This window comes from Chamaea fasciata, unplaced genomic scaffold (genome assembly GCF_029207755.1).
Source record: "Chamaea fasciata isolate MVZ Bird 193981 ecotype frontalis unplaced genomic scaffold, bChaFas1.0.hap1 SCAF_15, whole genome shotgun sequence".
Lineage (NCBI taxonomy): Eukaryota > Metazoa > Chordata > Aves > Passeriformes > Sylviidae > Chamaea > Chamaea fasciata.
The window spans coordinates 17,774,044-17,795,261 of NW_027094100.1; positions in this window are offsets into that span (position 1 = coordinate 17,774,044).

Sequence of the window (21,218 nt, forward strand, 5' to 3'; positions counted from 1 at the left end):
AAAGCTACAAACACCTACAATTGATTTTTGTCTTTTAAAGTGTTTGGATGGGAGCTGAAAGTCTATCACAAAGATGCTTCTTTGGCTTTGATTTGACACTAGATTTTAGTCGGTCCAATGGAATTTTAATGCTATGGCCAAATATAACATCAAATAATGAAAAACTTCAATGGTAAACATTAACACAAACAGGCATCGAGTATATTAAACATCTTTTAGAATGCAACAGGCCAAATCTGCAAATTGGGAACAGGTCCCTGAGCTGGCACACTATAAAAGCAGGCTTCAGTTTGCCATCTCCAGGACCTGCTGATGGAATACAGGGAATATCTGAGCTGGAGTCCATTACCTGTTTAGATTAAGCTCTGTGTAGCATTGATTCAGTTATTTATTTTGGCTACAAGGAAGCAGTGTTCAAACATGGGTGCCTAAATGGGATGTCCATAGCCCAAACCTGCACTAAGGGTGCATATAAGACCAAGTGCTTATTCTGTAAGTCTGGCCACTGAGGCCAACAGCTGAGCCCAAGTTCTGCAAAGCCAGTGTTGAAAATGGAGCCAGATTTTAGAAACTCAGGGCCTGCTGTGTGTGCTTAGGGTTTTTCAAAAACGCAAAATCCCTGCTAGCTCCCAGGGGGTGCAGGTGGGAGGGCTGAGAGCTGACCCAGGGACAGGGAGTGCCCCTGGAGCACGGCGTGTCCTGTCCCAGGATGGGCCCTGTCCCTTACAGGGACACCCTTCATGAGTGTCTGGCCACATCACCGGCTCCTTTACAATTGCCCAGTCAAGATAAACCTGAGAACTGCCACAGCTCAAGTTCTGTCCACCTGAAATGGATTAATTCATTTCTCTTTCACTGCCCAGGCTTTAAGGGGTTGCTGCCATGCATTCAGGTTGTAGGGATTAATGGCTAAAAAGCATCTGATGGGGGTTCTGCTCTCCTGGTTTTGGGGACACTGAATGGTTTTTGGTGACAAAGAGTCCAGTGTTGGAGACATGCACTGGACTGAGGAGTGGTGCTCCTGCTTTTCCCTGTAAGTAAATAATAAATAATGCAATAAATATGCCCCATAACAAATCTTCCATTGAAATAATGCCTCAGCTCTAGAAGCAGTTCATGCATGAACCCCCAGAGCATGCAAAGGCACAGACATGTCGCCTGAGCATTACATCCCTCTCTTGGCAACTGAGCTGGATCCCAAATGCCAGCTTCCAGTGGGGTTGTTTTCCCCACTTTGATTTTTAATTATGGATCACATGGAAGCATGGAGAGGAAAGGCCCGAGTTTTGGTTTTTTGTTGAGTTGGTTTTTTGGGTGGGGTTTTTCGGGTTTTTTGGGGTTTTTTGTTTTGTTTTGTTTTTTGGTTGTTGCTGTTGTTTTGGGGGTTTTTTTGTTGTTTTGGGGTTTTTTTTGTTCCTCATTTAATAATATAACTTGTATTCTGATCTTCAAATCCCAACAGCATCATGTGAAGTAGAGAAACTCTGCAGGGGAGGGGGAGGAGGGATGGGGAAGGGAGCCAGGGCTTTCTATTTCCATATGGTGAGCCTCTCTTCCTCGTGATCACAGCTTGTCATCTGTCTTCTTTTAAACTTCAGATCCCCTGTAAAAATCTTCCCAGCAAAGAACAGGCCATAAATGTGACATAAAGACAGTCCAAGTGAAGAGATTACCATGGGGTAATGGTGAAGCATGATTTCATTACAGGATTTCTTTACACATGGGCATGGATGCAAGAATAACCCAGTCCCCGGGAACTGTGTGTTTCTGGAGTGGTGCACAGTGGCACAAGTGTTATTAATATTCTGGGCAGATTAGCCTGTGCATTCCCCTTCCATTTACTTGGCAGATTGAAAATGATTCATATCTTCCTCATAAACTGGGATCAGATCAATGACCACCTTGACTGACCTGGGTTTAAAGCGGATCATCATTGTGGCCCAGGCAAGTCTCCAGCCCTGCCTTAATATCCCACCAGCCGAAGGAAGGAATTTTTTCTAGTTTAGAGACTTTCTGTAAAGTAACAATAATGTCATCTCCTGATGTGCAGCCGTGGGAGAACAGAACGGATATTGCACCTGGGTTTTTGTGCCCCAAATGCTGCTTACACACAATGTTTCTGAGCATCTCTCTTAACTGAGTTGTTTCACACAAACTGCTTCAAACATGAAGTGAATGGTTTGTAATCTAACTCAGTGTAATGCAAGGATCCCTGCATTGATCTCCATGTGTGCACCTCGCAGCGCTGCAGTGGGTGGGGGACAGGACTCACAGCAGCCCATTTGTCCTGAAAATCCTGGATGTGGTTCAAACATAATGATTTCTGCAGAAAGACCTCCCTTCCCTCCTGGGCTCTGCCTCTGCAGGGATGGTTTGTACTAGTGATGGAGCAGGAGTGCCATGGGCTGGGTCTGGCAGTGGGAGGGGAGCTGGGGAGCAGCAAAGGGGGTGCTCAGCCAAAGATCCTCCCAGGCATGAGGAGGGCTCCAGAGCCCCTCAGAGCCATGCCCCAAGCAGCTCCTAGGCATGGTGGGCATGGGGACAGCAAGCCCAGTTCCCTTCCTGTAAGGAGGGAAATCCTTCACTGAAATGGGGACTCATTGAATGGGAATTCCAGGCTTGGGTCAAGGCATGCTTTTGATTTTAACTTTGCAATCAGCTGCTGGAGGTCCCTGCATCCTGACATAACCAAATCATGTCCCTGTGCCCACAGCAGCTCCATACCAGAGCCATCCTTTCTGTCTTTCTCATCCCAGAGATGCTGCAGAGCAGATCCAGAAGTGGAAGGAGCATTGCTGTGGAGCAGCCTTGGCACCCAGCTCACAGCCCCATGAAGACTTGGCTGGAGGCAGCTCAGACCCTCCAGGCATGGTGGTGTGGGGACCAAGCTCCTGCTGGGAGCTCCAGCCATGCAGCCCTCAATTCCCACTCCTCCTGACCCCCAGCCTTCAATTCCCACTGCTCCTGCCCCTCACCTCCCACTGCTCCTGCGCCCCCAACCCTGTCCAGGGCCGCTCAGCAGGTGCCTCTTTGTCCTTCCCACCTCTGAAGGTACAGATGGAGGTGTGGGGTCAGTCCTCTGCAGTCTCTGCTGCAGACAAATACAGGTCATGGCCCTCCTAAGAACCCCCTGGACCTTCAAGAACTCTTACAGGACGTAGGGTGCCCAGCCCTTTGGGCCACGGCAGTGTGGGCTGTGCCAGGGTTTCCCAATGTTCCTGCTCTGTTCTGATGAAACATTATACAGAAAGATATAGGCAAAGCATTATGCTCACAGCCTTTGCCAACAAGTTATGTTTTAATGTAATTTAACTGTAATCTCAGAGTGTTTTTGTTAGCTATAATTAGTAAAATATGTCTGTTTTCTGTGTTCCTTGAAGACGTCTGAACTCCTGCCAGTTCCCTATAGTTTTCCTGACATGCAGCGTAACAAGCAGACCACCAAAATGTATTTACCAATAACTGTTTATTTACATTCCATGAAATCTAATAACATTTGCTGCCTTCATTCGGGATAAATGCTGGCCAAAGTGTAAAGCATAAAAAAATAAACACTGCCTTACTCTCTAACCCAGTCCACAAAATATTTTATTTTTGCTCAATTTGCCCTGCCTGTTAGCATTTTGGCATTCTGGTGCTTGGAAGTTGAAAAAAAAAATCATAAAAAGGTTGAAAAAGTTCTGTAATATATCTTCCTGTTCAGTCCAAAACCTTGCAGGGATTTCCTGGACATTTTATTTTTCATTTTAAGGTCTGCACGAGGCTGGTATTTCATTTCTTTGTTTTCAGCTCTCACAAGCATTTGAAACCCTCTTGCAAAGAAAATATCCAGGGCACCGAACAGCAGCAGTGGTTCGTGTTGCACCAGTGCCAGTGTAATGCACTGCTCCTTCTGCCACAGTCATTGGCTTTGCCCGTGTAAAAATAATCAGAATTAGGTCTGTATCTTGTTACTAAGCAAATCTGCTCTAGTTCAAGAAAGTGTAACTGAGGGCAGAATTGTCATCTCAAACCTCAAACAGGTTCCTCTCCTCCTGTATCTGGTTTTGTTTATCTGAGTCCATGCTTGCTCCAAGCCCAGCAAGCTCAGATGGTCCGGGGAGGAGAGGTCACATCCAACAGCTGTGGGCGGCATCCACAGCTGGCAGAGTGTGAGCCAAATCCCTGTCAGCCATGCGTGGTCCTGGCCCAGCTATGGAGAGGACTGGGGTGAGCCTGGCCCTGAAGAGCGAGCCTGGCCCTGGGGTTGTGCCTGGCTCTGGAGCAGGGATGGCCCACCCAGGACAGTCTCAGCACTCTCCCATCTTGGAGTTTGGCAGGAGCGTGCCTGTGGAGCAGCTGGATGGGCTGGACTGGGCTGGACTCTACGTGCAGGGGTGCCAGGTTTCTTGGTGCCAGGGGTGTGTTGTGCCATAGCCCAGGCAGAGCTGGGCACAGCCACGGCTGAACTGAGCATTCTGAGATGGGTTTGGAGTCGCCTGTGCTGCCCCGGGCAATGTCACTGTGTCCCCTCCAGGGTCAGCAGGGCCAGCAGAGCCGGGGCAGCTGCAGCTCCAGGGTGCCAGGAGAACTCAGACGCTTGGCTGCTGTGGCTGCTGCTCAGCTGCCGTGCCAGCACCGTGTCTGCCCCAGCTGAGCCCGAGCTGTGCCTGGCGTGCAGAGCAAGGGCTGGCACATGGCTGTCCTAGTGCTCTGCAGCCAGCACTGGCCTTGCATCCTGCCCCAAGGACTTTTCCTTGCAAACTCACCCATCACATACCTGTCTGGCATGTGATTTGTGGGGCCTTTCACACCATCCAGAGAACCTCTGTTCAACCGGGTCTGAGTCCTGAGACACTTCACTGGTGCTTTGGAAGGGCAGCCCTGTGCCTTGTGTCTCCATGGGACAGCAGTCCCTTTCCTGAGGTCACTGCGGGGTCTTTGGAAGAACCGGCTCCTTAAGGAACCCCAAACTACCATGACACTAACGCAGCTTTGGAGAATTAACCTTTAGAGCTGTTCACTGGAAGGCCATCTCCATCTTCACTGTGACAGAACTGGCATTTGGCTAAGGCAGAGCCCTCTGCACTGTCCTAGATGCTTTCGGTTAAGGAGCAACACAGTGAACATTAACCAATGAAGCCTCAGGTTACCAGAGTTCTCCAGGAAATTCTGAGCAGTCCCATTCTGAGCCAGAGACCATGGGACATCTCAGCTCCGTGTTTCCAAACTGCCTTGGGCTCTCTTGTTTCTGCCCTCACTTCAGCTGAGGGCAAGACTTCCCGTGCCTTCAAATGAAGCAAAGTTTCAGTGATTTTGTGGGGCTTGCTTGAAAAATGTCAGGTTCAAAGGTAATAGAAGTGGAATTCAAAATCCAGTCCGTGAAAAGGCAGCAGCTGGTGTGGGGTGTGGGGCCTGCCCTGTTGGCATCTCCCTCTGACCTCAGCAGTGGTGGCACAGAACTTTTCCCCCTGCCATGTTGCCCAGCTACCCAGGCTGCTGGCAGATCTTAAGTACAGATCCTTTGGGATAATTTTTTTTAAAAAAAGAACCCTGAACATTACAGGTTACCCCATAGAATTCTGTGATTCTAGACCGATTTTTATTTTCTTTCCTTGCCTTTCTGGGCAAGGTTCCTGTAATTTTCTAGCTGCAGTGTTCCCAGTGTAAGGCTTGCACTGGTACTGGTGAGATGGTTGGGGAGGGGAGGAAGAAAAGGGGTCCAAAACGCATTAAAAATCCTGGGAAGACTTCTCTGCTGCTGACCACACTCAACAGACAACACACCACAGCATTCCCTTGGTGTTCTGGCGGGATGCTCAGTAAATTGAGCTGTAAATAACCCCATAAACTGTTTACTGCTGAAATTATGTTTCCAAAAGCAAAGAGCTCTTGAGAGCAAGTGTGTGAAGATGCAGCACCGTGTGGTGGGCATGGAGGGGAAGCCAGGCAAGAGGTGGGCGAGCATGCAGGGCTGCTCCAGCCACTCCAGGGCTGGTTCTGCTGCTCCAGCCCCTCCCATTGAGCCCAGTGCTTCCTCAGCAGCTGCTCTGGTGGGAGACTTCGTGCTCCGTGAAACCCTGTCTTGCTGGGCTCGGCCAGGCAGGAGCTGCCACCAGCCAATCCAGAGGGATGGTTTTGAGAATTTAGCACTGCTATAAACTAGTCTGGGCAAGTGAGAAGCTAAGAGGACTTTCTGGAGATAATTATAAATATTGAGAAGTGAAAAACGCAAAAGAAAGAAAAAGAAAAAGAAAAAGAAAAAGAAAAAGAAAAAGAAAAAGAAAAAGAAAAAGAAAAAGAAAAAGAAAAAGAAAAAGAAAAAAGAAAAAAGAAAAAAGAAAAAGAAAGAAAATTGGGATGTGCTGACAGAAGGAAAAGCAGAGGAAAGTGCTTCCATGCCAAGTTTACAGCCAAGCTGTCCTGCAGTAGTTGCTGGACTCAGGGAAGATGTGACTTTGGAATGGAAGAGGAAATCATCTTAGGACTTCTGAACCACAGGAAAAATTTGGGAGACAATGGCTAAAAATAACAAACAGACCGAGCAATAACAAAATTCCTGTGTAGAAAGGGGATTCCTTCACCACATGAATGTGACCAAGCACAATCCCCAAGCCTTTAGTCATCAAGACCTTTATTGTAAATTCTGGTTCTTTCTCATTTAAGCTGGAAATTTCTCTATTTTCTGTCTGTAAAAGTGACAACAGATGCCCAGTGCAATAGTCTGGGCTCTTGGAAAGTGGTGGGAAGAACCAGGCTGAGAGAGTTTAGGGTGTTCAGTTTGGACAGGAGAAGGCTCCAGGGAGACCTCAGGGCCCCTTCCAGGGGCTAAAGGGGCTCCAGGAGAGCTGGAGAGGGACTTGGGACAAGGCATGGAGGGACAGAACACAGGGAATGGCTTCCCACTGCCACAGGGCAGGGATAGGTGGGATATTGGGCAGGAATTGTTCCCTGGGAGGGTGGTGAGGCCCTGGCACTGGATGCCCAGAGCAGCTGTGGCTGCCCCTGGATCCCTGGCAGTGCCCAAGGGCAGGTTGGACATTGGGGCTTGGAGCAGCCTGGGACAGTGGAAGGTGTCCCTGCCCATGCTGGAGTGGAACATGGTGATGTTTAAGATCCCTTCCAACTCTTATAATTCAATAAAACTGCAACATGGCAAAAAATATAAATAAAGCAGGCCAAGAACATTGAGTTGTTTTAATTTATTGGAACTTTTCTACATACACTGGTCTCCTTTTTTCATTTGAAATTGGGATTCTCCATGAAAGTGTGTGGAGAGTGTAGAACTGGATGGGCTTGAAAGGTCACCTGGCTGAGAGTCCCTCTGCCCCCAGCTGAGCCTTGGCTCAGTCCCTTTGTAGAATGCTCAGCAGAGGAGGTGGAAAAAGTAGGCCAGGTTCTGCTCACAAACACACCTCTTACACATCGCCAATTCTAGTGGAATCAGGGAATGAATCAAAATTAAAAGCTGGGCAAAGGAGTTCAAAACCTGGTTGAACTCTCAAAGGGACAGTGAGTCCAGCTGTAGCTACTGACTAGCCATGTGTAAAAAAACTTTAGAAACTGGGCAAAATAGGTCTGTGTGTTCTTAGAGAGAAAGGGACAGTGAAGGCAAGGGATGAAAGCAGCCACCTTCACACAGCATTTGATGCAGACAAAGCCCTGGGCCCTCCTTGACTGCACCCCCATCTCGAGTCCGCTCCCTCAGTCCAACACTGCAGCTATTTTTTGGTGATTTATTTCACAATCAAAAGCTGCTTAACAAGAAAAAAAAAATTAAAAAATCAAACAACAACGCAGAAAGCTGTCTGACTCATCCAGGCAGGACCCTGTCGGGTTTGGATGCAAACACTGGGAAAGCAGCCGTGGGGTGTGGGAGCAGCTGCTGGGACAGCGTCTCTGGGATGTCAATTCAGTCCTGACCAAAGTAGCTTCTCTTTTTTTCTTTTTTCTTTTTTTCTTTTTTCTTTTTTTTTTTTCTTTTTTCTTTTTTTTCTTTTTTTCTTTTTTTCTTTTTTTCTTTTTTTTTTTTTTTTTTTAAATACCCTGACAATTAGTGGTAAAAAGGTCACTAGTAAAAATGAGTTTTGTGGTTTTGCAACTTTGCATTAAAAAAACCACCACACTTCTGGCACAGCGTGCCGGGGCTGGCAGCCATTCCCCAGCCAGCACTGAATAAGCACACTGCCTGAAAAGCCCATTCACATCCGTTCCTCTAGGTCAAGCTCGCCTTACGTTAGCAGGGTATTTGGGAGTTTGTGTTGCACCTGCCTGCGGTACATCTGGCTGGAGAACTGAAAAAAAGCAGGGGTTTAACGTTGCCTGGTCCCAGCTTCTCACTTTGCATGAGCCCTGAAATATATCATTTGCAATTAAAATATAATTAAATCAAATTGTGAGATCATGTCAAAGTTAGTGACCCTAGTGTTTGACAGGGTTTAACAGAAAGTTTTGAGAAAGGCTGAGGTGATAGAAATATTTTATTCCATATTCTTTATCCTTCAGAGACCTCAGAGTAATAAACAATTAAGTCGAATTCAAACTAACTGTGGATACTAGAAATTCTCCTTTATTGGGTGTCCAATACACTGCTCTTTTTCTTCACTCTCCTAAAGAACTGGGACCAGGCTTGAGGTGCTATCAGAGATGATGAAAGTAACTAAACATCATAGTTCCACTGGAAGTTTTGCAAAGAGAAATCATATCAAATACAGCCTGAGAGGGGTCTGATGCTCTTGTCTCGAGGACTTGCAAGCTGGCATTATTTCAAGCAGGACATCTGGGGCCAGATGCCTTGTTAGGAATTTAGGGCTTGTCTGAAGCTTCAGTGAGTTTCATGGAAGAAGCAGCAAGTTGTTGTATGAGATGTTAAATTTCCGAGACTAATTTCTCATGGATTTTGTCCTCCTCTTAGTCCTTGCACAGTTTCCTCTCATCTCTATGACACAACCCAGCAGCCTCTCTGTGTGGAAGAGCCTCAAGTGCAGTGGTATTAATGAGGTTTCTCACTACGATATTTTTACCTAAGAATTACCAGTGTCAATGACCAGCCCAATCCATCTTGTGACTGGCTCTGGTCTAGAAGTGAAGTGATTTTTTCTGAAGTTGTTATAGAGTTGTAATCCATTTTCTCCCTAATGGGCAAAATTACTTTGGCAATGCTTTGGTGGAACTCCAGCCACATTGGAAAGGAACAGAAGCAGCATTTTTTTCCTTTAACAAGCTAGGATTTCATTTCTACACTTTCAAAAAAGCTCGTGATGGGATCTGTAGGAAAACAGAGGCAAAATCCTGCTGGGTCTGGACTTCCTAATGAAGATGCACTGCAGAGCACAGTGCTGGCTCAAGGACACAGCTTCCAGCTCTTTTACACCAAGCAGTTCCAATGCTGCAGTGTTGGGGTGGGTTTCAGAAGGAGAGAAAATTACAAGACTGTGGCAAACAGCAAAAAATAGTATACAACACCTGCATAATGCAGGTGAGATCACTCAGTAGCAGGAGTTCAGGTATCAAAGCATGAAAAAGGGAAAAATTAATCTGTTTTCTCTCTGGATGATGCTCCCCAGGGATGAGCAGATTCCCTCCAGAAGCCTCACTCTCCACCCAACCTGTGCCATTAGCCAGGAGCTACACCAGTGACTCAGGAAAATGGGGAATTCATTAAAGCCTTGACACCTGCCCTTGCTGCTGTAACTTGGCAGGATTTATGGTGTTGTTTTGGAGGGTTTCATGGAGCTGTGGTCCATCTGTATGGAAACACATCAGGGCTGGAGGGGGCTGCTGCCAGGGAGGGAGGGGAGCTCAGGTCGGGCCATCTCCTGCTCCCGGGCTCGGTTGCTTTCGAGATGCATGGTGCTCTTCTTTCATCTCTTGGATTCAAATCCACCATAATAAATAAAATTCTTCCTGTCTGAAAGATACATTAATTTTGGTGGTCTCAAAAGTAATGAAAATAAATACTTGACTTGGCATGCAGAGCCTGACTGGAGCAAGGAGCAGAATGTGTGTACTTGGAGCTGTTTTTACAAGAACATAAGCTGTGGAAAAAGCTTGGCTTTTTGCTCATGGGCTCTCTCCGTCTGAAGAGACATGGAGAGACTTGAGAAGTTCAATCAAACAGACAGGAACACTGTCAAATATGAGTTTTCTATCTCGGTTTTAATGCTTTGAAAAGTGCACATCAAAGCATTGCAGGGAGAGGCACTGTCTGAACCCAGAGGGATGCTTGGGCCAGCCCTGGCGCAGCACTGGCTCTGTCAATGGAGAGGTGTCAGGGTTGGCCCGCATCATTTCAGGCCTTTTTAAAACACATATGGGGATATTGCAACAAAAACAAGCTTTTGTTAAATTAAAACCATTAAATTCCCTAATTAGAAGGAACCTCCACCATTCACTGTGGCTGTGGTTGGAAGAGCCTGGTCCTGCTGCCCTGGGGGTGAGTTGGTGTGTGCTGGTCAAGTTAATAATCTGAGTTCTAACCAGTGCTGGATCCAGCATCCTTTCCTCATGTGGCAGCCGTGGGAAGGGCTGGGAGAATGGGTAAAGTGAGATGTGCTCACGGCCAGGCAGGATTGGAGGTGATCCTTGTGGGTCTTGTGGAGCATGTGGCCATGGGCCTTGTCTGGCACCCAGGCCTGGGGCTGCCAGGGCAGGGGAGTCCTGGGCTCTTGGTGCTACTCTGTGCCCAGCTCAGAGGGAGAAAGTCCACTAGTTCTTTGGCTGGTGTTTCTGGTTCTCCACTGGTGTTTCTGGGCCACCTGGGCCGGGTGTGTTCACACACACGTATACACATATGTACACATGGAATCATTGCAACACAGAATTGTTAGGGTTGAAAAAAATCCTCCCAGCCCATCGAGTCCCAGCTGTACCCCATTCACACTTTGTCCCCAGCCCAGAGCACTGAGTGCCACCTCCTGGCCTTCCTTGGACACCTCCAGGCATGGGGACTCCAAACCTCCCCAGGCAGTTCCAGTGCCTGGACACCCTTTCCATGGAGAAATTCGTGCTGCTGTCCAGCCTGACCCTCCCCGGGCATATGCCCATACACACACCCACACACACCCCCCTCTTGCTTCTGCCCTTCTCATGCCCCACTGAGAGCAGGGCAGGACATGTCTGGACACTCTAAGTCCTTCTGCAGCTGGGCTTTGGCTCGTGGTGTCAGTCCCTGCATAGCTGCTGCTGCTGCAACAGTCGAGGTTGCTGAGACCACCAGTGCAACCACTGACACATCTGACCTCAGCAAAGATGGCACTGGCACAGGGGGTGGCACTAGTACAGAGGGTGGCATTAACACAGGGGGTGGCACTAGCACAGGGGATGGCATTAGCACAGGGGGTGGCACTAGCACAGGGTGTCCCAGGGCAGCTCTTTGCAAGCCAATGGGTGCAGCAGCCCCATCACTGAAAAGCTGAGCACTTCTCAAGCTTTGCTGCAATTCAACATGAGACTGGGTTTGGTAGTTATGTTCATTGAATGATGTTTATCATTAGAGCATAGATGAAATGTCGGCCATTATCTGTGCGTATGAACTATGGCAAATTATATTTACATTATTCAGAATACAGACAGAAGCTGCTGATGACTTTGGACCACCTCTGACTTGCTAACAATTGTCTTTTCCTTTGTCTAAAAGAGATGTGTGCCTCAGGAAGGGGTGGTCTTACTCTGCAAGCTGAATATTCCTGTGGAATATTGGCTGCTTGGTAGTACAGAGAGTGATGAAGTACAAAACACACTTTATTAAGTTTTCTAGAAAATATCTGGCATCTAAATGTTGTAGAATGAGAAAGCCATTTCAGTCGTGAATTATTAAATTGCATCACAAAGCCAGCTCTGAGACTGACACAGATATGAACAAAAACCAGCATGTGTGCCTTACAAAGAACCCCATATTCTATAAAGTGCTGCAGCAATAAAGAGGTTAATAAAAAGCTCATCTTATTTCAGATAATTAATAGGGAGTCTAAGAAGTGCACCTCTTCTCTCTGCTGATAACCAGGATCTTTATTGGCAGGTTCTTGGAGGGGAGATGTGACGAGTGGCACCTATTTGAGATGCAGAGTCAAGAATCACTCCAGGCTGGCTAGGGGGGAAGGTTCCACTCTAGAAGGTCTGTGATGGTTGGGCAGCACTGGCTGAAGGTTCTTGAGAGAGTCAGACACCACTGGGTGAGTTCTGTGTTCAGGGCTCATTCTGAGCCCACTGATTTCCCTTCTCTGGAAAAGCCAGCAGAGACACGGCAGTCTGGAGACAACAGTGCTTCATTCAACACTTCCGACAGCACTTCCAGCGGTGTTTCAATGAGTTGGTATTTTGATAAACAGCATCCATGCCAGGACCTTTCCAGGTGAAAAAGCACACACTCAGCACTTCCCAGGAGCTGCAGCATCCTGTTTGGATGCAGAAGCCCTGTGATTTCATCTCCAGAAGCTGCTTGCTTTCATTATAACGTTGCTTTGTGCTGGTTGTGTTTTGAAAAGCTGGCTACTGTGATGGACCCAGCCCATGACAGGGTTGAGAAAGGGTCAGTTTAGATACAAAACATCCAGAAAAAGCAGCTGTGGGGCTTGGAGCTCCCTGTGTCAGTTGTTTTTAGCACAGGCAGTGCAGCAGGGATGACACAGGCTGCTCAGCACAGGGAAGGAGCACTTCCAGCAGCAGCACTGGGCAGGGCAGTGATGAGCCTTGTGTGACTGTGACCAGCCAGCCTGAGCAAAGGGATCACTGCTGGAGACCACCCCTAAACCAGGGGCTGTCAGACCCCATCCAGCACCAGGCAGTGTGTCCAAGGACACTGAGGGAGGCCATCTCTTACTGGCAGGTTATTTGGTTTGATTGTGGTGGCTTGTGTCTCCTCTTCGCCATCTTCTGTCTCACAAGGATTGCTTCCAAATAGTCCACAACCGTAAACTACCTTAACTAAAAACAAGCAAAAATGGGAAAATAAAGATATATCCATGGTAGTAGAGAGGTGTCAAGTTGTTGAATGTGCCACAAAGATTAATTTAAAAGTTGGGAGGCACAAAAGTCACCCAAAGCCATTGCTCCCTGCTGCAAGGAGCTTGCCTCCTCTTTCCCTTTTCTCACACAGCCTCTCAACCTGCTTGTCCCTCAATGGGTGAGGAGCTTTTGAAGTATAATTTCTAGCAGGCTAATTCAGATTTCAACAAAGAATTTAGTACCAATGTTCTGGGTCAGGTGATACTCGTTTTTCCTATTTAGCTTTGGGAAGCAGAAGAATTAATCAGACTGTAAGCACACTGATGCAAAAAAAGAAGGAAAAATTTAATAAAAGCTACAGTGTTAACAAATACTGAACTAATGACCTTTGATATATGAAGCAAATGCTTCACCCACTAGCCCATACAAGGTTTCATTACCAGCCATGGGGATTTACAGGTGTTAAATTAGCTGCAAGATAGCTCCCATATTGTTGCCTGACTGCAGTAGAGCATATTGAAAAAGTTAATAAAGAATTGAGCATGGGGGCTGCAGGGTTCAAACAAAACCCACTTGCCAGTTCAGTCTGAGATCTTCATCAAGCTAAATTCTACCACAAGCCACAGTTTTGTGTGTAATTGTTCATTCCCTTTGCTCAGGCTGCAGGACAGCATTCACCAGAGAGGCACCTAGTGCCAGAGAAAAGGAGAGGCAACATGGAGGCACCTGGAGCTGCCCTGGTCAGGTGGAGTATTGACATATCCCCTCTTTTGGTTTTTAACCTTTTTACCACAAGAGATGAAAGTTATTCTAAACGGGATACCTGGAGTTCCCTTTTTGAATCAGTTGCCATCAATCTCTTGGGTAATTGTAGAGATTGAAAATGCACCCAGACTTCCCAGTCAGCTGTGATCAGAGCACAGCTAACAGCTACATCCCTGCATTTGACAGTTGGGTGTTGAATCCCGCACAAAGGGTATTCCACACTGTTCACAAGTCTTGACGGAGACAGGATGTCCACATCACTGCTTGGAGTCATTCAGTGCAAACCTGATCCCTTCTATAAATGCTCTTGTGCCTTCCACTGACACCAGTGGTCACTGGTGTGATGGGAAAGGGCTCCCTCTGTACACTTTTTGGGGTAGTTACTGATTCCTCTCCTGTAGATAAAAGTATGCCTTAAAAGTGCAATGTATTACACCTGGGTGGAGGAAGGACAGGTGAAGGGAAGAAGGGGGTGAATTTAACATAAATGGAACTCTGAAGTGAAATTATCTATTTTTTTTCTTAGAACAAGATTTTGTGTATTCAGAAACCCCTTGGGATCACCAAACCCCCAGTTCAAACACTCAGTTTTATCTAATAATATGAATAATTTAACAGTACCAAGTCTTTAATATACATCTCATAAATATTGAAAAACATGGGATGATGGTGCCATCAGTGGCAGTGCAAATTGCAATAAAAACTGGGAGTGAAAAAGCAAAAAAACCCAGAGAAGGAGTTTCAGAAAGCCTTGTTAAAGGCCCAGTGTGTACTCAGAGCATCCCCAGGCCTGCCTGCTCCTCAGACTATGGTGTCACAGCCCAGATTTTGTGCTGGGAGCAGGAGACTGGGGACAACTCACACTTCCCAACAGACACTTGCTATGAGAAGGAGTTGAATCTAGAGGCTTTGACTGAGCTGAACAGAAAAATCAGAAGAATCAAAGACAACAGAAGAAAGGCAAGGAAGGAAGAGCAGATCCACCTGGTTATTCATGTTTTTATATGTGTGTGTGTGTGTGTGTGTGTGTGTGTGTGTGTGAAATCACGTCTCCTATGGCTGAGTTTGCACCCAGAGCTTGAAGGGCTTCACCACCAAAGGCAGTGAACTGCTCCAGTGAGAATCCATCTCTCAGCTGGGCACTGGGAATGCAGAGGGGATCACTAAAGTAAAAAAGAGCAATTGCAGCTCTAACTTAGGTAGATGAGGTTACAAATTAAGGCAAAAGGCTGGCATAGGAGAGGAGGGGGCAGCCCTGTCCATTTCCTGACATTTGGGTTTACAGACTTCAGACATTCTCCTTGGTGCTATGGAGAAGTTACATGTTGTTCCACAAATACAGCATTCGTTTTCCATAAACAACAGTCATACAATTATTTTAAAGCTAAATTCGCCCATGTGCATCATGCAATGTCCCCCTGTAAAGAGGGGAAAATGTAACAGATGGGAGAATATAGTAAAGTAATTTTATGACAGTTGTAACAAGCCAAGAAACTCTAAAATGGCAGCAGATAGAAAACATAATTATAAAATACATGCATTGTTAGCTCTTTTCACTGGCACCGAGCTGGTTGGTAAAATTGGAAGACGATAACTAAAATTCCCAAACCCAACAACCTTTGATTGCTCCCCCATGCCCCACTGGCCCTCCAGGGGAGGCAGCAGGGTGCCCCAGATCTGTGCGGGGTACAGGGAAGGCAATAATGAACATCCAAGTGCTGCTTGCCCTCAGAGAGCTTCCAAGCATGGAGGAACAGTTCTGCATTTGCTATTTCCTGCTGCTCGGGGCTGCCTCGCTGACCCCTCTCCTGGTAAATGAAACACCTCTGGCAGCACAGTGAGTTTGATTAAAGCCCAGAAAATATAGGAGGTAAGGCGTTTTCAATAATGCTCCCAAATTGCACCTGAGCCGATGGCCCAGAACGCACCAGAGTCGGGGCAGCGATCGCAGAAGAGATGTGCGCTCTCGTCCTTGGCTTGCAGTAAAACCACCTCTGGAACGAATCTCAATTGTTTTTCTTAATCTTTCTCCTTTTCATTTTTGTTTTAAACACAAGTTCTATATGGCTTTCTCTGATGGTGTCTCCTGGGGGTTTGCGTTTTCTCTGCTCTTTAGCACTGAATCACAGTATCTTACATTTATATGGTACCCAGAGGAACCCCAAGCATGCAGAAATTATAAGCCAAATTTTGCTCTTGGAAGCATGAGCTCAGCTCATACCAAAGTTAATGGGAGGTGAGCACAAACATCTAAAGGGAAGAATTTGCCCTTTCAGACAAAGAGGAATCGTTTCACCCACTGCTGAAGTGCAGCTGCCTGTGAGGCAAAACATGGCAAATGGTTAAAGGTTCAGACCTTGGAGGTGCTGATCTCTATCAGCTCTTGAAGACAACGAGACCTAAGGATAGTCAACACCCCAGCGGGGTGCTGAGCTGAGTTTCAATTGTCTCGAGGCACTGTCTCATCAATACACAATTTTCTTGGCTTTTATCAGCAAAAAATTAAAAGGCTGTTAAAATTAACTTTCTTTGTTTCTATTTTGAGCCGACTTGGACTTTTCAACTTGAAACATTTCATTTCAGGGCTTTTTAAGGCCAAGATTTGCAGACTGGGAAAGTTGAGTGGAGCTCCTGGGCGCTGGTGCAGAAATCACCATGGCAGAAAGCTGGGCTTGTTCTGTTTGCACTGCTGATGGAAGGGTTATTTGCACATTCAGGAATTATACATCAGTTTGTTTTTCTTGCTCTAAAGATGCTCCGGTGGAACAGACAGTTCAATGCAGAGGGTGTTAAAGCTCCCTTCGCTGGCACAAGCCAGCGTGTCAGGTTAGGTGACAGTGGCTTATGGTATATCCGGCTGCCTGAAGTATTCCCTGCCTTTCCTCCACCACGTGATGACTCTGACAAGTACTGAGATAGATCCTGGGTTTAAATCCAGAGTCCAGCACACCAAATAGCAAAGAAGAAACTCCTTTCCCATGGTCTTGTTTTCCTTTGGTTTTGTTAGCAACGGCTAAATTTCCAACTGCTCTGCCTGAGCTCTTTTTTGGATAACCCACCCCCAAGATGCAATCCAGATGCATAGCCAAGTGCCTTAAACCTCTGAACTGACTAAACCAAGTTATATAAAATCTTCTGAGTTTGCAAAATTGAGTTGGGAGTCTTGAGAAAACAGGCATGCTTAGGGGATTTCCAGCACTTCCTCCTCCTCCTCCTCAGGCTGGCAGTATCACAGAGCAGCCTCTTCCCGTGGTGTTCTGGCACTCAGGGGCTCCATCCCAGCCAGAAGTCATTTGCGAAGGTGCCCAAAGTTTAAAAAAAAATGTGGGGGAAAAATATTATTTGGCCTCTTCAGCACACAGAAGGCTTCTTTGAAGCATGGGACAAACTGATGGCTCATTGCCCAGGCAGGTTCTCCTGTCCCTGACTCTTTGGGTGATGGTTCAGTCAGACCTCAGCGGTGAGCCAAGCACTGCAGGGACCTGCGAGTAAGTCCAAAAGGCTTTCCCCCCTTCTGTTTCACTAGTGGATGGGCTTTAACCAAAAGCTAAGAGCCATATTGAAGGAAAACTGGAATAAGGAGCCAGGACCAACTCTCACACAAAAGTCCTTCCACTCTCTGTTAGTGTAATTAACACCCTGAAGGCAAACCTAGGCTTTGGGAGCACCTGAAGGAAGCCTGGAGGTTGCAATTCACGGCCATTCAAATACTCAGTGGCATTTGCTAGCATGGTTCTGCACTTTGCTAAAGGCAAATGTAGCTCCACTTGCCTTTCCAGAGGAGCTCTGCCTCTCTCCAAACGCACTGCTGTACTCCAAAACTCAGAATAAACCAGGAGCCAGATTACCTAATAAATCAAGAAGCTTCATCCCCTCCCCATCCCCCCATCTCAGCTGTGGGAGCACAAAATACCCGGCTGTGTTTCGAGAGGAGATGTTCAAACTCAAGTGGCTAGGACGCACCAGCAGTGCCTCGTAACTGGTCTGAGGATCGCTGCCAAGCCAGTGCAAATCCGCAGGAACTCTCTTAGCTCAGATCCTGGGGCTGGATGAATGGGAGCGTGCTTGCACGCACACACACAGGGCTGCTGCGGCTTGGCAGATGAGCAGCGGCTCATTAAGTTGCAATAACTCAATCACCCGCTATCACCCCAATCTCGAGTCTCTAACGCAGTGGGTTGGTTTTTTCAAAGACTGGGGAGCGCTCGCAGGTCCCAGGGGCAGCGGTGGGTTTTGCAGGTGCTCCAGCCCTCTGAAGATCAAGGAGTTGGTGCAGGTGGGTGAATGCAGCCCGGTGCCCAGCTCGGGGCAGCCGGGCTCCAGCGCTCCGTGCCCGCAGCCTCCGCACCGGGGCAGCCCCTGCCGGGAGAGGAGGGCGGGATGGGCATCGCCCAGCACACGGGAACAGGCTGGGGTTTGAACGAGGAAAGGCAATACTTGCCCAAATCATGGGGGAGCGCCTGACCTCGGTGTGACTCCGCAAACCCTAATGACTATTTATCGTTGTCATTCTCGCTCTTTAGGCTCCCAAATGCAATGAACCAGTTTCCCTGAGATCATGTTTTAAATATACTGCCCCGGGGCTACTCTTTAAAATTCAAAACATTGAAGGACACACAGGGAGGGCGTTTCGAATCATTTTTGACAAGCAGAAATTCTCCTTGACAACCTGAAAGGTGAGCGCCGGGAAGCCCTGAACCCCACACACGGTGCAGCACAGCATCAGAACAAGACCACAAAAATGCAGTTTTCTTGTCAGACACTGCCTTTTCATCTGCACAATTTGCCAGCAAATCTGAACCACGTTGCCGAGGGTTTAGATGTTGGATAACCCCTCGGAGGAGAGGAGGTGGCAGGGGAGCTTGGCTCTGCACGGCCTGCTTCAGCAAATGCAGAACTGATGGTGCTGAGGCCAGAAAGACACAAAGCTAGGGAAGGGCTCAGATGATGGACACTGTCCCTTCCCATCTCATGCACTGGCTGTCCAGTCTCTCAGATTGGAAGGAGAAATCCAAGGCAGATGGTCTGTGCCCTCTCATCAGAGCCCCGAGGCTGTGTCCCTCCCCATTTGGGGCAAAGGAAAACTGGCAGAGTTTAAAGCCATTACTTCGGAGTTCAACCAAAGCTTTGCATTCCTGCCAGCAGCCATCCCAGTGGACAGACCATATACCTTTAAGTGCTGCTCTCTTGCCCCCTAAAAGGGAGAAAATAACTTAAAAAAAAAAAAAAAAAGGCTGTCAGGAGTTATATTACCTGCAACAGCTGAATTTAATTAGTACAGCAATCACAACAAATATTTAAAAGGTCTAAAAAGCTGTGAAGGGAAATTTTCTTTCCTAGCAGAGACCTGTGCCTCGCGTGCTCTGTGCGGGACAGAGCTGCCATGAATGACTCATGTTGGAGACACTTCACACAGCTGTGGGTTTTTGCAATCATGGCATGAGATGGAGTCTAGAGACAGGACATGGAGATTTTGGTACAAATCGGAATTTCCTCATCCCGTTGCCGACACTTTCCAACCATTGGCCTGTTCCTGGATGTGTTGTTGGTGCTCTGTGTGCTCTGGTCACTGCAGTCCCTCCCTTAGCTCTGCCTCCAGATGGGAGGGGAGTTTTTCCTCTGATAAAACCTGAAAAAACCCAGCAACAATTAGGAGAGGGTAAAAGTTTTTCTGCTTAAGGCCTGAGAGCAGTGCAGCAGCCACCAGGGAGATCCCAGTCAGTACAGGGGTAGCTGGGTGACCTCTGTCCCAGCACTGGGCTTCAGATGGGGTGGGTGGAGATGCTGCATCCCTCTCCACAGCACACAGCCTGGACCAGGTAGAAAACAAAGATATTTGGCCAGCTGGATAGCACTAACACCTTTATCCTTACCAGGTTTCCACTGTGTATTTACTAGAGCCTGAAAGATCAAGGATCACGGCTTTCTCCAAGGGATGGGCACAGATGGCAACAGCCTTGGCATTCCTTAAAAGCCTCATGGTAGGAAAATACCCCTGGTGGAGAAAGGATCCCACAGTCTTGGAGCTCAAGTGATGTGGGTTGTGGCACTGTCCCAAAATGTGAACTTGGAGCATCCAAAGGGTTCATTTGGAGTGCCAGAATGGTTTTGTAGCCCCGAAACAGCCCACAGCCTCCTTCAGCCCACTAGGTTACTCCTTCTCACGCAGGCTTGCTTTTGTGTTCATGGCCATTGGCAAGGGTCATTGTTACTGGTGCTGGGTGTCTCTTTTCCTGCCCTTGTGTTCTATTTTAAGGACAATATATGACACAGAATGTGATTTAACATGTTTACATACCAAAAAATGGAGGGAGTGTAAAAGAGTCATCTTTTTGGAGAGGAATTCTGCTAAAAAGGAACCAGAGTGGGGCCAAAGAACTACAGAAATAGTTAACTTAAACATGACACAGTTTGGTGCAGCTTGGCTCTGCTCACAGCCAACACATGGGAACTCTGGGCAAAACCATATTGCACTAGTTACAGGCTCATCCTGTGGACTTAGCGGTGGAAAAGGCTTATTAGGTCATTGAGTCCATCCCACCTGCCAGTGAAGGATTGTTCCCTGCAGAATTTCCTCTATTGCTTTGTACAGTCCAATTTTAAATGATCCAAGTGATGTGGGCTCAGTGACTTCCTTGGGGAGGCTCTTGCACAGATATTTTGTTTGACTCAGTCCTTTAAATGGCTAACCCTTTTCTTTCCCAGTGTATCTTGCATTTTTCATTCTATGTCTCCACTCTCTGAAACATGGAGAGTTTCATTTTATGTTTCCCTTGCCCTGTACTTACACAGTTATGGTTGTACACCATTGCTGCTGCTGGCTCTGAAACACAGCATCATCTCCAAGGGCTAAAAACATGACAATGTATTGCACAAAATCCCCAAATTTGCTTTAGCCATGTATGCCAACAAGCTCCTCAAACCCAAGAATCATTCGGGACATTCCAGCACAACATAACTATCATGTGGATGCTCCAGTACATTCCTGTTTGGTAGGAAATCAACCAGTTTCTAGCTCAATACATTTCATTGTCACCATTAGGACGTAAAGTCAGTACAGTTCAGAGCTCAATGAAGGTATTGAACATTGGCAAACTCATCACAGATTATCCCTGTTACTTTGGTACCTAAGGGCAGAATTTAACCCCGGGACAATCCTGGCTTGTATTTTGCCCATCTCAGTGGAAGTGATAATATAATAATAACTCTGGATAACCGCGTTTGTGCTAGATATCAAGAACAGAAAAATCCTGACCTGGCTCTTTATTGTTTCTCTCTTTCTCTAGTTGTTGCTTTTGGCATTTCATGTGAAGTGCACCATAAATACTGACCAATAGCTGTCAGCTCACAGGGCTGTTTCTGTCGCTGACACAACTCAGCTCTCATGGCAGAGTGGGAAATCAGAGCCCCGATGCCAACATAAAGGCAGGCACTGACACAGGGTTCTTGAATGGAGCCTTTGGGGTTTTTTCTTCACGCTGCAAAAAGCAAAGAAATCCAGGACATGCGGCTCCATGACTTGAGGAGCT